Source organism: Schistocerca gregaria, chromosome 6 (genome assembly GCF_023897955.1).
Source record: "Schistocerca gregaria isolate iqSchGreg1 chromosome 6, iqSchGreg1.2, whole genome shotgun sequence".
Taxonomy (NCBI): Eukaryota; Metazoa; Arthropoda; class Insecta; order Orthoptera; family Acrididae; genus Schistocerca; species Schistocerca gregaria.
This window is the reverse complement of record NC_064925.1, coordinates 395,792,585-395,805,429: the sequence shown is the minus strand read 5'-3', so window position 1 is coordinate 395,805,429 and position 12,845 is coordinate 395,792,585.

The window sequence follows — 12,845 nt, the reverse complement described above, 5'->3', positions numbered from 1 at the left end:
TAAATGCACCAGATATCTAGTACTGACGTTGCTGTTGATAATAGAAGCAAGACTGAAGAGATAGCTGGACATGATCATAGGATCTGTCGACCCTGAAAAAGCGTTCGAAAGTGTCGAGTGGTCCAAGATGTTCTAAATTGTGAGAAAAATAGGTGTAGGCTCTGGGGAAGGACGGGTAATATACAGTATGTATAAGAACCAAGGGGTAACTGAAATAGTGGGAAACCAAGAACGAGTGGTCAGATTAAAATGGGTGTGATTTATGGGTATAGTATTTAACCACTACTATTCAAAATATCAACCGAAAAAGCAATGTCGGAATGATATATAGTTTCAAGAGTGGCATTTAAGTTCAGGGTGAAAGATTCACTGATGGATTTCTGGCATTCTGAGTAAAACTGAAGAAGAGTTACAGGATATATTCAATGGAAACCACAGTCTCATGAGTACGTTAAATGGATTCAGAGCGAATCGAAGAAAGATAAAAGTTCTGCTGCCTACACCCATTGTAGCGTCACAGCTATTACGTGGCTGCAGATTTTTTCAGTAAGTTTTGTTACGTTATGCTAAGCTGTTGAGGAAGCCTGCAGTATATAGCATTCGGCGGCAGCCGACTTGTGACCTGCCGTATATGCCGTAGCCATATAAAGTGCGAATGCTCACTGTGGCGCGTACATAAATCACTTATTTAACTTAGCTAAGAACCTAAATAACTATTTTAAATATCATCTGTTTTATTCCTAATTTGGTATTTGATCTTTTGTTATTCAGACGACCTTTGTGTCAAAATTTTATACCGCTACCTATAATAGTTTCGGAGATATAAAATTATTTCTAATATGATGACGTCACTGTTATTTCGAGTTCGGTTTATATCGTCGTGCAAGCACACGCATTTAGTGACAGTTCTGTGAAGTTTGAGAGATATTCGAGTGTTTGTTGTAGAGAAAAGCGCGTGTGAAACTATTGGCCTTTTTGAAGAATTGTGCGTGGCGCGATCAGTATGTACACACCTGGAAATTGAAATAAGAACACCGTGAATTCATTGTCCCAGGAAGGGGAAACTTTATTGACACATTCCTGGGGTCAGATAGATCACATGATCACACTGAAAGAACCACAGGCACATAGACACAGGCAACAGAGCATGCATAATGTCGGCACTAGTACAGTGTATATCCACCTTTCGCAGCAATGCAGGCTGCTATTCTCCCATGGAGACGATCGTAGAGATGCTGGATGTAGTCCTGTGGAACGGCTTGCCATGCCATTTCCACCTGGCACCTCAGTTGGACCAGCGTTCGTGCTGGACGTGCAGACCGCGTGAGACGACGCTTCATCCAGTCCCAAACATGCTCAATGGGGGACAGATCCGGAGATCTTGCTGGCCAGGGTAGTTGACTTACACCTTCTAGAGCACGTTGGGTGGCACGGGATACATGCGGACGTGCATTGTCCTGTTGGAACAGCAAGTTGCCTTGCCGGTCTAGGAATGGTAGAACGATGGGTTCGATGAGATGGCTCCCCACACCATGATGCCGGGTGTTGGCCCTGTGTGCCTCGGTCGTATGCAGTCCTGATTGTGGCGCTCACCTGCACGACGCCAAACACGCATACGACCATCATTGGCACCAAGGCAGAAGCGACTCTCATCGCTGAAGACGACACGTCTCCATTCGTCCCTCCATTCACGCCTGTCGCGACACCACTGGAGGCGGGCTGCACGATATTGGAGCGTGAGCAGAAGACGGCCTAACGGTGTGCGGGACCGTAGCCCAGCTTCATGGAGACGGTTGCGAATGGTCCTCGCTGATACCCCAGGAGCAACAGTGTCCCTAATTTGCTGGGAAATGGCGGTGCGTTCCCCTACGGCACTGCGTAGGATCCTACGGTCTTGGCGTCCATCCGTGCGTCGCTGCGGTCCGGTCCCAGGTCAATGGGCACGTGCACCTTCCGCCGACCACTGGCGACAACATCGATGTACTGTGGAGACCTCACGCCCCACGTGTTGAGCAATTCGGCGGTACGTCCACCCGGCCTCCCGCATGCCCACTATACGCCCTCGCTCAAAGTCCGTCAACTGCTCATACGGTTCACGTCCACGCTGTCGCGGCATGCTACCAGTGTTAGAGACTGCGATGGAGCTCCGTATGCCATGGCAAACTGGCTGACACTGACGGCGACGGTGCACAAATGCTGCGCAGCTAGCGCCATTCGACGGCCAACACCGCGGTTCCTGGTGTGTCCGCTGTGCCGTGCGTGTGATCATTGCTTGTACAGCCCTCTCGCAGTGTCCGGAGCAAGTATGGTGGGTCTTACACACCGGTGTCAATGTGTTCTTTTTTCCATTTCCAGGAGTGTATTTACAGAACATTTTTAGGCGATGAGCTTCCTACGAAGAATCCACTGAAAAAGACCGAGTGTGAAACTCATTTCGTAGCAGAGTATTTACTGTATTAACCTCGTAGTATTTCGGGTGGGACTTAGTACATTTCTGGCTGTCTTGCATGTGATATAAGCTGCCTGAACTAGTTGTAGATGCGCTATAGACGTAAATGGGATCTTCTTGAGACTGTAACTAAAAGACAATAAAAAACCTTAGTATTGGGAAGCGAATATTTTCAATGAAGGAAGGGAGCATCCACTTTTGACCGTTCTTACTAGCGATTAACAGGTTTATTTAGTTACCTGAGTTACGTGGACTATGCCACCGTAAGTATGGACGGTGGTTTTCTTCAACGCTGCTTTAAATATCGACTACACAGTACCTACTAATGCAGAGCAACGGATGGTGGACGAACGCTTTACTGAGGTAGGTGTAATGAATTTGCAGTTTGCTTCACTCCGTGATAGCGAACACTTTTAACGCCGCTACGCCGCACTATGACGCACGGAACAAGCAGGACATAAAAAGCAGAGTCGCACTGACAAAGAGGGGCATTCCTGGCCAATAGATGGGACTTACTTTGAGGAAGAAATTTCTGAGAATGTGCGTTTCGAGCACGCAGCTGTATGGTACTGAAACATGGTCTGTGCGAAAACAGGACCAGAGGAGTACTGAAACATTTGAAACATGGTGCTACCGAAGAATGTTGAGAATTAGGTGGATTGATAACTAATAATTAAGTTTTGCACAGAAACTAAAAGGGAAGGAATATGTCGAAAACACTGACAACAAGAAGGAACGGGAAGATACTAAATCTGCTTACACACCGGAATATAACTTACATGGTACTAGAGGAGCTGCTGAAGGTAAAAACTGTAGAGGGAGACAGAAATTGGAGTACATTCTGCAGATAACAGAGGACTTAGGGTGCAACTGCTACTCTCAGATGAAGAGGCTGGTAGAGGAGAGGAATTAGTGGCGTACCACATGAAGCCAGTAAGATAAATGATGATTAGGAAAAAAATTCTAGTAGAATTGTATAGTCAAAAACATCTATTTGTCATTTCCTATAGATATTTCTCAAGAGAATAACAAAAAAAATTCAAGAAAAAATGTCTGTCAGTTTTGACTTCCGTTTCATATGCAACTCCATTTCTGGGACCAGATTTTGTAACTTTTACTGTAGGACACTGTATTCTGTTGCGGAGGTTTGCAACCGAAAAACATGACTCGTCTTTAAGATGAAGTATGACATGGCAAAATCGTCCACGGTCTTGTCTCTTTTGCACACATTGACGATTTTCCGTTCATCTGCCTGAGAGTAAGAATTTTTAATAGCTACATAGGATGGAGGAGTATGAAACACTTTGATCGCGCTACTTTTTACTTACGTAAACTATTTTTTGAAACCCATATTCTGTCCTTCTATTACAAAGATGTTTTACTTGTACAAACAGAACCTTACATGCACTCCACTTACGGTCAATGTTGGTATCAACGATAAGGGGCAATGAAAAAATTTCCATTGGAGGGAGTTTCCTGCAGTGTATATGCGACGCAGCGCAGTTCCGATGCGGATATACGGACCGTTTGAGAAGTAATGGTCAATAATTCATACACTAGAAGTACTGGCTAGATGTAACTACAAAGGTCCAATAAATATTGGTGAACGAATTAACCGTTGTCGAGGTACAACACATTTTCTGTTGCGGTTCAGCTGTGTCTAGGAACACATGGAATCTCTAAACGTGAACGTATGTGTTCGGAATGTTGCCCAAGCTTCTGAGTGCAGTACTGAACTCGTCTCTGCAACGAGTTGCGAATCCTCTAAGACAGTCCACGAGAACTCTGTAAGTGCCGGAAGACTGCTTCAGTCTACGAGTTAACCTCGGTACAGTAGCCGAGGCTTTAGATACGACCCTACGGTCGCAGGTTCGAATCCTGCTTCGGGCCTGGATGTGTGTGCTGTCCTTAGGTTAGTTAGGTTTACGTAGTTCTAAGTTCTAGGGGACTGATGACTATAGATGTTAGGTCCCATAGTGTTCAGAGCCATTTAGACCATTTTTAGACACGACACCACACACGGAAATCCATGGGATTTAAATCCAGAGACCAAGGCACAGGCCCTGCTCACCCTATCTAATGTTAATCACACGTCCGAGTTAAAAATTGGCTCACTAATAAACAAAAATGTGCTGAAGCACAGTCATGCTTGAACCACACGTTCAGGCGTTCGTGCAGTGGAATATCATCGTGTACATCTGGAAGTACAGTCCGCAGAAACCGCATGTTCATGTGCTCTCTGTGGAAGGAAGTGTGGTCCAATTATGCTGGGCATGTTCATGTGCTCTCTGTGGAAGGAAGTGTGGTCCAATTATGTTGTCTCCGTGCAGTTCAGCCTAGACGTTCATCGAATAAGTTTGCTGTTGCTGTCATACACTTGTTGCATTTGGATTGACAGTTACGTTAGTTAAAAATACCGCCACGGGAAAATTCAGCCTCATTCGTGAACACGGGATTCAGGGAGCACTGTTGTAGCACCCATTGGTAGAGATTCCCTCTAGAAGGGAAGGCTACGTTGTTGACGGCTTGCAGTCATAACGTAGTCCACCACTCTCTTCCTTGAACACGATACGTCCTTGGATAGCAATCCTTCTTGTTTAAGTACTCAAACGTTCGTGTACAATGCGTAACATGCTTTTCTCATGCTGGATCCGAGTCAACCTTCTCGTACGTGGTGTACGAAACTCCCGGTTTCGCTAAGGTGCTGATGTAACAGGCTAAATGGACGTCAGTCGGACTGCCTGCCGAGAGGAACAGGTTCTTCGTACAACCGTGCAACCTCAAAGGCACTGCCATTTGCTTTGCCATACGTGAAGTGCATGTCAGCGTAGCCTTTATCCATGGTGCCTTAAACCTTGAGGTACCAACGTAAATACCGATTTACCCGGGAGGGTTTACAGTTGATTTCCCAACACGAATTAATGATACAACTCGGCAATGGCGGACCCATGTGACCCGCGCACGGCTCATGTTCATCCCATTAATTGTCTGTCATCATCTATTAGGGTAGCGCCACCTCGTTTTCTTATTCCATTTACCGGCGTAACCAACTTCCTGCCTTACTTGCCAGTGAGTGGCAACAGCAGGGCGTATCGATCAGACCACTGTCGTACCTTCGCTGGAGGGACCTGTAGTATTCCCGGGTCGTCATGAGTCGGATAGTCAGTGAGTGGCAGACGCACCACCAGTGCAGTCGCGACGAAGCAGCAGCCGAGGACGGACCATCAGTTCAGTCGGGCGGTTGGCGTGCAGCAGCAAACAAGTACCCGTCGCGCGGAGTCGGGCTGGTGCCGCTGGCGGCGCGCACGCGCGGTTGGAGTGTGATGTGAGGTGCTGCTTGCGAGTGCTGCGAAGTTCGTCGCCCACCTATCTTGGACATGAAAGTTTAGTCCTCGCCTAACTTACTATCGAGTCTCAACTGTTTACATGTCTTGGTTTGATCCTGGTTGTCGCTTTTGGGACATTCCCGCGAGCAACTACGTGTGTCTATTTAAGTTGGCTAAGATTCCAGCCGTCTTCCTGTGAAATTTAACTTCATTTATTCCCTGTTATGGAAGTTCACCATCGGTATCTTCTGCCTTGTGGCCGTTGACGTTCCGGTTACCTGCCCTGGTCGTTGAGGCAGTTTTAGGCAGAGTATTTTCCTCGTTGTGTTGTGGCTGTCCAGCTTGGCGGGTAGTTCGACAGGTGATTTGTTGTTGGTCGTTGTGGGCGCCAATATTCTATATGTCGTGTACTCAAATCTTGTGGTCGTTTTGCTGGTTGCATGGAGTGGAACTGATTTCGTTGATTAATCTGTCGGCTGTCTTTCGGTTTGTTTGCCTCCAGACTAAGAAGACATTGGACAGGCTGCCTGTCTCACCTGAATGGCCGTTACTGTTACAATCCCAGGTCTTCAGCCGAATTTTACTGGAGAGGTTTTAAGATAAGGCCTTCTGCCTTTTAGTTTGAAACCCTTTCTAGGCCTTAAGCCGTTAAACAGATTTTGTTGATATGTGGCCTTCAGTCGAGTATTATCTCTTAAATTAATGTCCTTGTCTTGCCCTTGACACATGAGATTGTTATTCTTTATTTTATATGAAATGTTTCAAGATACTGCCTGCCCTTTAAAATTTAAACTCTTCTTCTAGGGCTTAAGTCGTTAAATTATTTTTTGGTGAGCTGCCTTCACCTGAGCTTTAATATCTCTTAAATTAATCTTCTTTTCTTGCCTTTAAGGCATAAGATTGTTATGCTTTAGAATGGGGCCTTCAGACGAATTTGCATGAAATGTTTTAATATAAGGCATTCTGTCTTTTAATTGAAACACCTCTTATTGCTTAATATGCGACCTCAACACTAGTTCCATTAAAATGAAATTGCTAAGGCCTTCAGCAGATTAGATTGAAGATTTAGAAAATATTCGTGGGTGAAACGTCCAGAAGAATCTTGTATTTCAGTTCTGCTTAGACATTGTTTCTTCGATTCTGAACGTGGCCTTCAGCCGATCTAAAGTTAATCAAAGGCGGTCGATTGAAATTTGTAAATTTTGAGTGTTTTGCATCCTTGTTATGATATTGTGTCTTGATAAACAAAGTTTGTACGTTGTTTGCAACTGAAAGGAACTCATTTTGTGCCCTATCCATAACCTAACCCGCTCTGTCCTGCTAGCCCACGCATTTCACCACGTTAACTGGAGCTTTCCAGCTGCATTGGGCCTGTACTTTGCATGTGTGAGCTATTGATCATCATTTCCGAAACACCTTGTATAAGCACTGATATGTAGGCGAGAGATTAGTATGGCACAGGTTCTTTCGATGTTACTGCGGTAAATTTGGAACCGTGGACTAGTACTGCGTTATTACTGAATGACTCCAAATAGGACCAACGTGTTATAGTTCTTTCCTTAGCTGGCAAAGGACAAACACCGGTAGACATCCGGTGGAGAATCAAGAATGTGTACGGGGCAGCTTGTCTGTCGAAAAGCGTTGTGGAATGCTGCGCTTAGGGGTGCTGCTGCTTAATGATAACGCACTTACCCGTACAGAAAATGTCGCAACGCAGAAATTACGTCAACTGAAGTGGGAGAAATTGGAGCGGACACCCCAAGGTTCCCCCCCCCCCCCTCCCCCACGAGATGGTCATGTCTTCGGTCACTTAAAAACAGGCAAGTGGAGGGTCGACGATTCTTGTCGGACGAGAATGCGCTGCAGGCATTTACGGGTTTCTTCACGCAGCAGTGCACGATGTTTTGCCAATCGGGTACTGTCACCCTGGTGCGTTGGTGGAATAATTACCTGAGTGGTCACGCCGGTTTTGCGTGAGTGGCGTACCGACTCTGGACAAAAGGCCCAAAGGCTCTGAGCACTATGGGACTTAACACCTGAGGTCATCAGTCCACTAGAACTTAGAACTACTTAAACCTAACTAACCTAAGGACATCACACACATTCATGCCCTAGGCCGGATGCGAACCTGCGACCGTAGCGGTTGTACGGTTCCAGACTGAAGCGCCTAAAACCGCTTGGCCACACAGGCCGGCGACTCTGGACTACAGAGTGCTGTAACAGAAACTTCCAGTGGTCTCTTATAAAAGGAGGCGACGTTGACGCATGCCACTTGGATTAGATTAGATTAGATTAAATTAGATTAGTACTTGTTCCATAGATCATGAATACGACACTTCGTAATGATGTGGAACGACGTGGGTTAATGAAAGGTGTCTATATAAGATATTACGTTACACAAAATATTACATGTCACTTAATATTATTAATTTTTTTTTTTGGAGGTTGGGGAGATTACCCACTTAATATACACAAAAAATCATCTAATGAGTAGAAGGAGTTGCCATTAAGAAATTCTTTTAATTTCCTTTTGAATGCTATGTGGACAATATGTAGCGTGCTTGCCACGAAGACCATGCCGAGTACCGATAACACAAACGTACTGAGAACGCATTTTAGAAAAAAGAGAAAATAGGAAAGAATAAGGCAGTCGGGACGTTTGACACTTCGACTCTCCATGTCAACATGTCGCCTTTGACGCCGCGCTACGTACTGGAGCTACGGCGCCAGCCGGGGTAAGTGGAGCCGCGTGTTGGCCCACTCGCGGACAGCGGCCGTTCACACGCGCACCGGCCGCCTAACACGGCGTACACGGGTGTCGGGGGCGCGCAGGCAGCGCCCCGGTAGCGGCTGCGGTGGGGCCGGCAACCAGGCGCGCTACGGCACTGTGCGTTTCGCCGCGACAAGCAGCCGGCCATTAGTGGACGGCCTAATGGTCGGCCAACTTGCCTCCGACACGACGGCCGGCGGCGCCACGCCCGTGTCCGGCACACGCCCCCAGCGATCGCCGCCAAACGAGGCACGGCCGGCACCCAACCACCGGCGCAAACACTGCACGCTACGCTGCACGCACGGCGCGTCGAGTCGATCAGACTGGCGTGCAGGCGACCTGAGGACCGCACCTGTTTCCTTCCATCTCGAGAGAATTTTCTTTATTTGTTGATCGTACAGTATTCAGATACATTACGTTATATGCAATTTTACATGGTGCATTCGAAAAATTTTTAACATCGAGTATATATTTAAATACCGTTTCTGAAAGTATTTCTATGGAGTATAGACATGTATGGAAGTGAAACAAGGACGATAACTAGTTTGGACAAGAAGAGAATAGAAGCTTTGGAAAAGTAGTGCTACAGAAGAATGCTGAAGAATAGATGGGTAGATCACAAAACTAATGACGAGGTTTGTTGTTGTTGTTGTGGTCTTCAGTCCTGAGACTGGTTTGATGCAGCTCTCCATGCTACTCTACCCTGTGCAAACTTCATCATCTCCCAGTACCTACTGCAACCTACATCCTTCTGAATCTGCTTAGTGTATTCATCTCTTGGTCTCCCCATACGATTTATACCCTCCACGCTGCCCTCCAATGCTAAATGTGTGATCCCTTGATGCCTCTGGACATGTCCTACCAACCGATCCCTTCTTCTAGTCAAGTTGTGCCACAAACTTCTCTTCTCCCCAGTCCTATTCAATACCTCCTCATTAGTTTTGTGATCTACCCATCTTATTTCCAGCATTCTTCTGTAGCAGCACATTTCGAAAGCTTCTATTCTCTTCTTGTCCAAACTAGTTATCGTCCATGTTTCACTTCCATACATGGCTACACTCCGTACAAATACTTTCAGAAACGACTTCCTGACACTTAAATCTATACTCCATGTTAACAAATTTCTCTTCTTCAGAAAGGCTTTCCTTGCCATTGCCAGTCTACATTTTATATCCTCTCTACTTCGACCATCATCAGTTATTTTTCTCCCCCAGTAGCAAAACTGCTTTACAACTTTAAGTGCCTCATTTCCTAATCTAATTCCCTAAGCATCACCCGAATTAATTCGGCTACAATCCATTATCCTCATTTTACATTTGTTGATGTTCATCTTATACCCTCCTTTCAATACACTGTCCATTTTGTTCAACTGCTCTACCAAGTCCTTTGCTGTCTCTGACAGAATTACTATGTCATCGGCGAACCTAAAAGTTTTTAATTCTTCTCCCTGGATTTTAATACCTACTCCAAATTTTTCTTTTGTTTCATTTACTGCTTGCTCAATATACAGATTGAATAGCATCGGGGAGAGGCTACAACCCTGTCTCACTCCCTTCCCAACCACTGCTTCCCTTTCATGCCCCTTGACTCTTATAACTGCCATCTGGTTTCTGTACAAATTGTAAATAGCATTTCGCTCCCTGTATTTTACCCCAGCCACCCTTAGAATTAGAAAGAGAGTATTCCAGTCAACATTGTCAAAAGCTTTCTCTAAGTCTACAAATGCTAGAAACGTAGGTTTGCCTTTCCTTAATCTTTCTTCTGAGATAAGTCGTAAGGTCAGTATTGCCTCACGTGTTCCAACATTTCTACGGAATCGAAACTGATTTTCCCCGAGGTCGGCTTCTACCAGTTTTTCCAATCGTCTGTAAAGAATTCGCATTAGTATTTTGCAGCTGTGTCTTATTAAACTGATAGTTCGGCAATTTTCACATCTGTCAACACCTGCCTTCATTGGGATTGGAATTATTATATTCTTGTTGAAGTCTGAAGGTATTTCGCTTGTCTCATACATCTTGCTCACCAGATGGTAGAGTTTTGTCAGGACTGGCTCTTCCAAGGCCGTCAGTAGTTCCAATGGAATGTTGTCTACTGCGGGGGCCTTGTTTCGACTCAGGTCTTCCAGTGCTCTGTCAAACTCTTCACGCAGTATCGTATCTCCCATTTCAGCGTCATCTGCATCCTCTTCCATTTCCATAATATTGTCCTCAAGTACATCGCCCTTGTATAGACGCTCTATATACTCTTTCCATCTTTCTGCTTTCCCTTCTTTGCTTAGAACTGGGTTTCCATCTGAGCTCTTGATGTTCATACAAGTGGTTCTCTTATCTCCTAAGGTCTCTTTAATTTTCCTGTAGGCAGTATCTATCTTACCCCTAGTGAGATAAGCCTCTACACCCTTGCATTTTTTGTCCTTGAATTTGCAAAATGAGTGTCGGTTTTGACGGTTCATCGGCGATTTCGTACCAGATACTAGGTAAAGGCTTGAACACAAAAACGTACATGGCTGGCACAACGCATTCCCTGAAATTTGCTGCTAATATGTTGTTAAGAAAACAAGCTGGCTAGGTCCGTCAGCTGAGAACATGTAGTGTGTGCGCGAACCAGCCATCAGGAGGCCGAGGAAATCTAAGACATAAGTGAGCAGGGAACTCCAGATACTGTTGCCAACCGTGGGGCGCATTCCGCGCAAAAGTCTGAGTGTAAAACCATACCAGCTACACTTCTAACCAGCGCTGGCTACTTGGAGCAACAAGCTTTATTCTGGTTTGAATCCTCTGCTGGAACAAGACACCTTTTCACAGAAGTTGGTTTTCAGCCACTAAACCTTGTTTTATGAGCTTGAAAAGGAGTGTCATCGTACAATGAAGCGCCAAAGAAAGTCGTTAGGCACGCATACGTAAATACAGAGATGTGTAAAAGGCAGAATATGGCGCTTCGTCTCGAAACACCTGTATAAGACAACTGTATGGCGCAGTTCTTAGACCGGTTACCGCTGCTTCAGTGGCAGGTTATCAAGATTTTAGTGAGTTGGAACGTCGTGTTGCAGTCGGCCCAGGAGCAATGGTATACGGCATCTCTGAGGTAGCGACGAAGTGGGGATTTTCCCTACCACCATTTTACAAGTGTACCCTTAATATCAGGAATCCGGTAAAACATTAAGTCTCCGACCTCGCTGCGGCTGGAAAAATATCGTGCATGGACTGGACCAACAACGAATGAAGGGAATCGTTCAACGTGACAGAAGAGCAACACTTCCGCAAATTACTGCCGATTCCAACGCTGAGCCATCAACAAGTGTCAGCGTGCGAACCACTCAACGAAACGTCATCTAAATGGGCTTTCAGAGGCGATCGAACACTCGTGTTTCCTTGGTGACTACACGGCACAAGGCTTTAGGCCTCGTATGGCCCGTCAACACCGACACTACAAGTGCCAGATGAATAAAATTAATAGGAATTGCAAGAAGTTAAGAAGAATTGGTTGCATAAAAAATGTGAAGAAATCCAAACAGAAATGATTGTCACCGTATAGGAAAGTAAAATAAAACCTTTGGCGACATTATAAGCAAGGGTTGTAACATTAGAAGTGCAACAGGAATTCCACGGTTAAATGCAGAGGAGGGGCGGATAAATCGAAAGAGTACATTGAAGGCCTGTATAAGGGGGAAGATTTGTCTGATATGATAGAAGTAGATATAGAAGTGCATTTAGAAAAGATTGAGGATCCAGTATTAATGTCAGAATTTACGAGACTTCGGAGAAGAGGACCTTTCAAAAAAGTAGAAATTTATCAACGAATGCGATATATAACGCACTACAGAGAGAGAATGGAACAACAGTGCTAATTTTTATCATATATACTTTATTTTTTAACTTTTTTACCCTTTACCTTTTTGTTGTTGTTGTTAAGCAGGGTCCATGGCTTCTTGGGGTCTGCGCCACATTCGAACCCTACTATCAGCTCTTACGAACTGAAGTTGGGACTCACCAGGCCACGGTTCCACGGTTTAGCTGTCGTGCAGATTTCAACCGATATGGTCACGAGACCAGGAGAAGCGCTGCAGGCAATGTCGTGCTTTTAGCAAAGACACTAACGTAGATCGTCTGCTGATATAGCCCATTAATGCTAAATTTCACCACACTATCCTAACGAATACGTTCGTCGTGTTTCCCATGTTTATTTATGCGATTATTTATCGTAGTATTGCTTATCTTTTAACGCCGCTACTCTCGGTCGTTATGTAAAGCCTGTCTGCCACTGCTTTGTCCTTAGTGAGAGTTAATGTTAGAAATTTGGT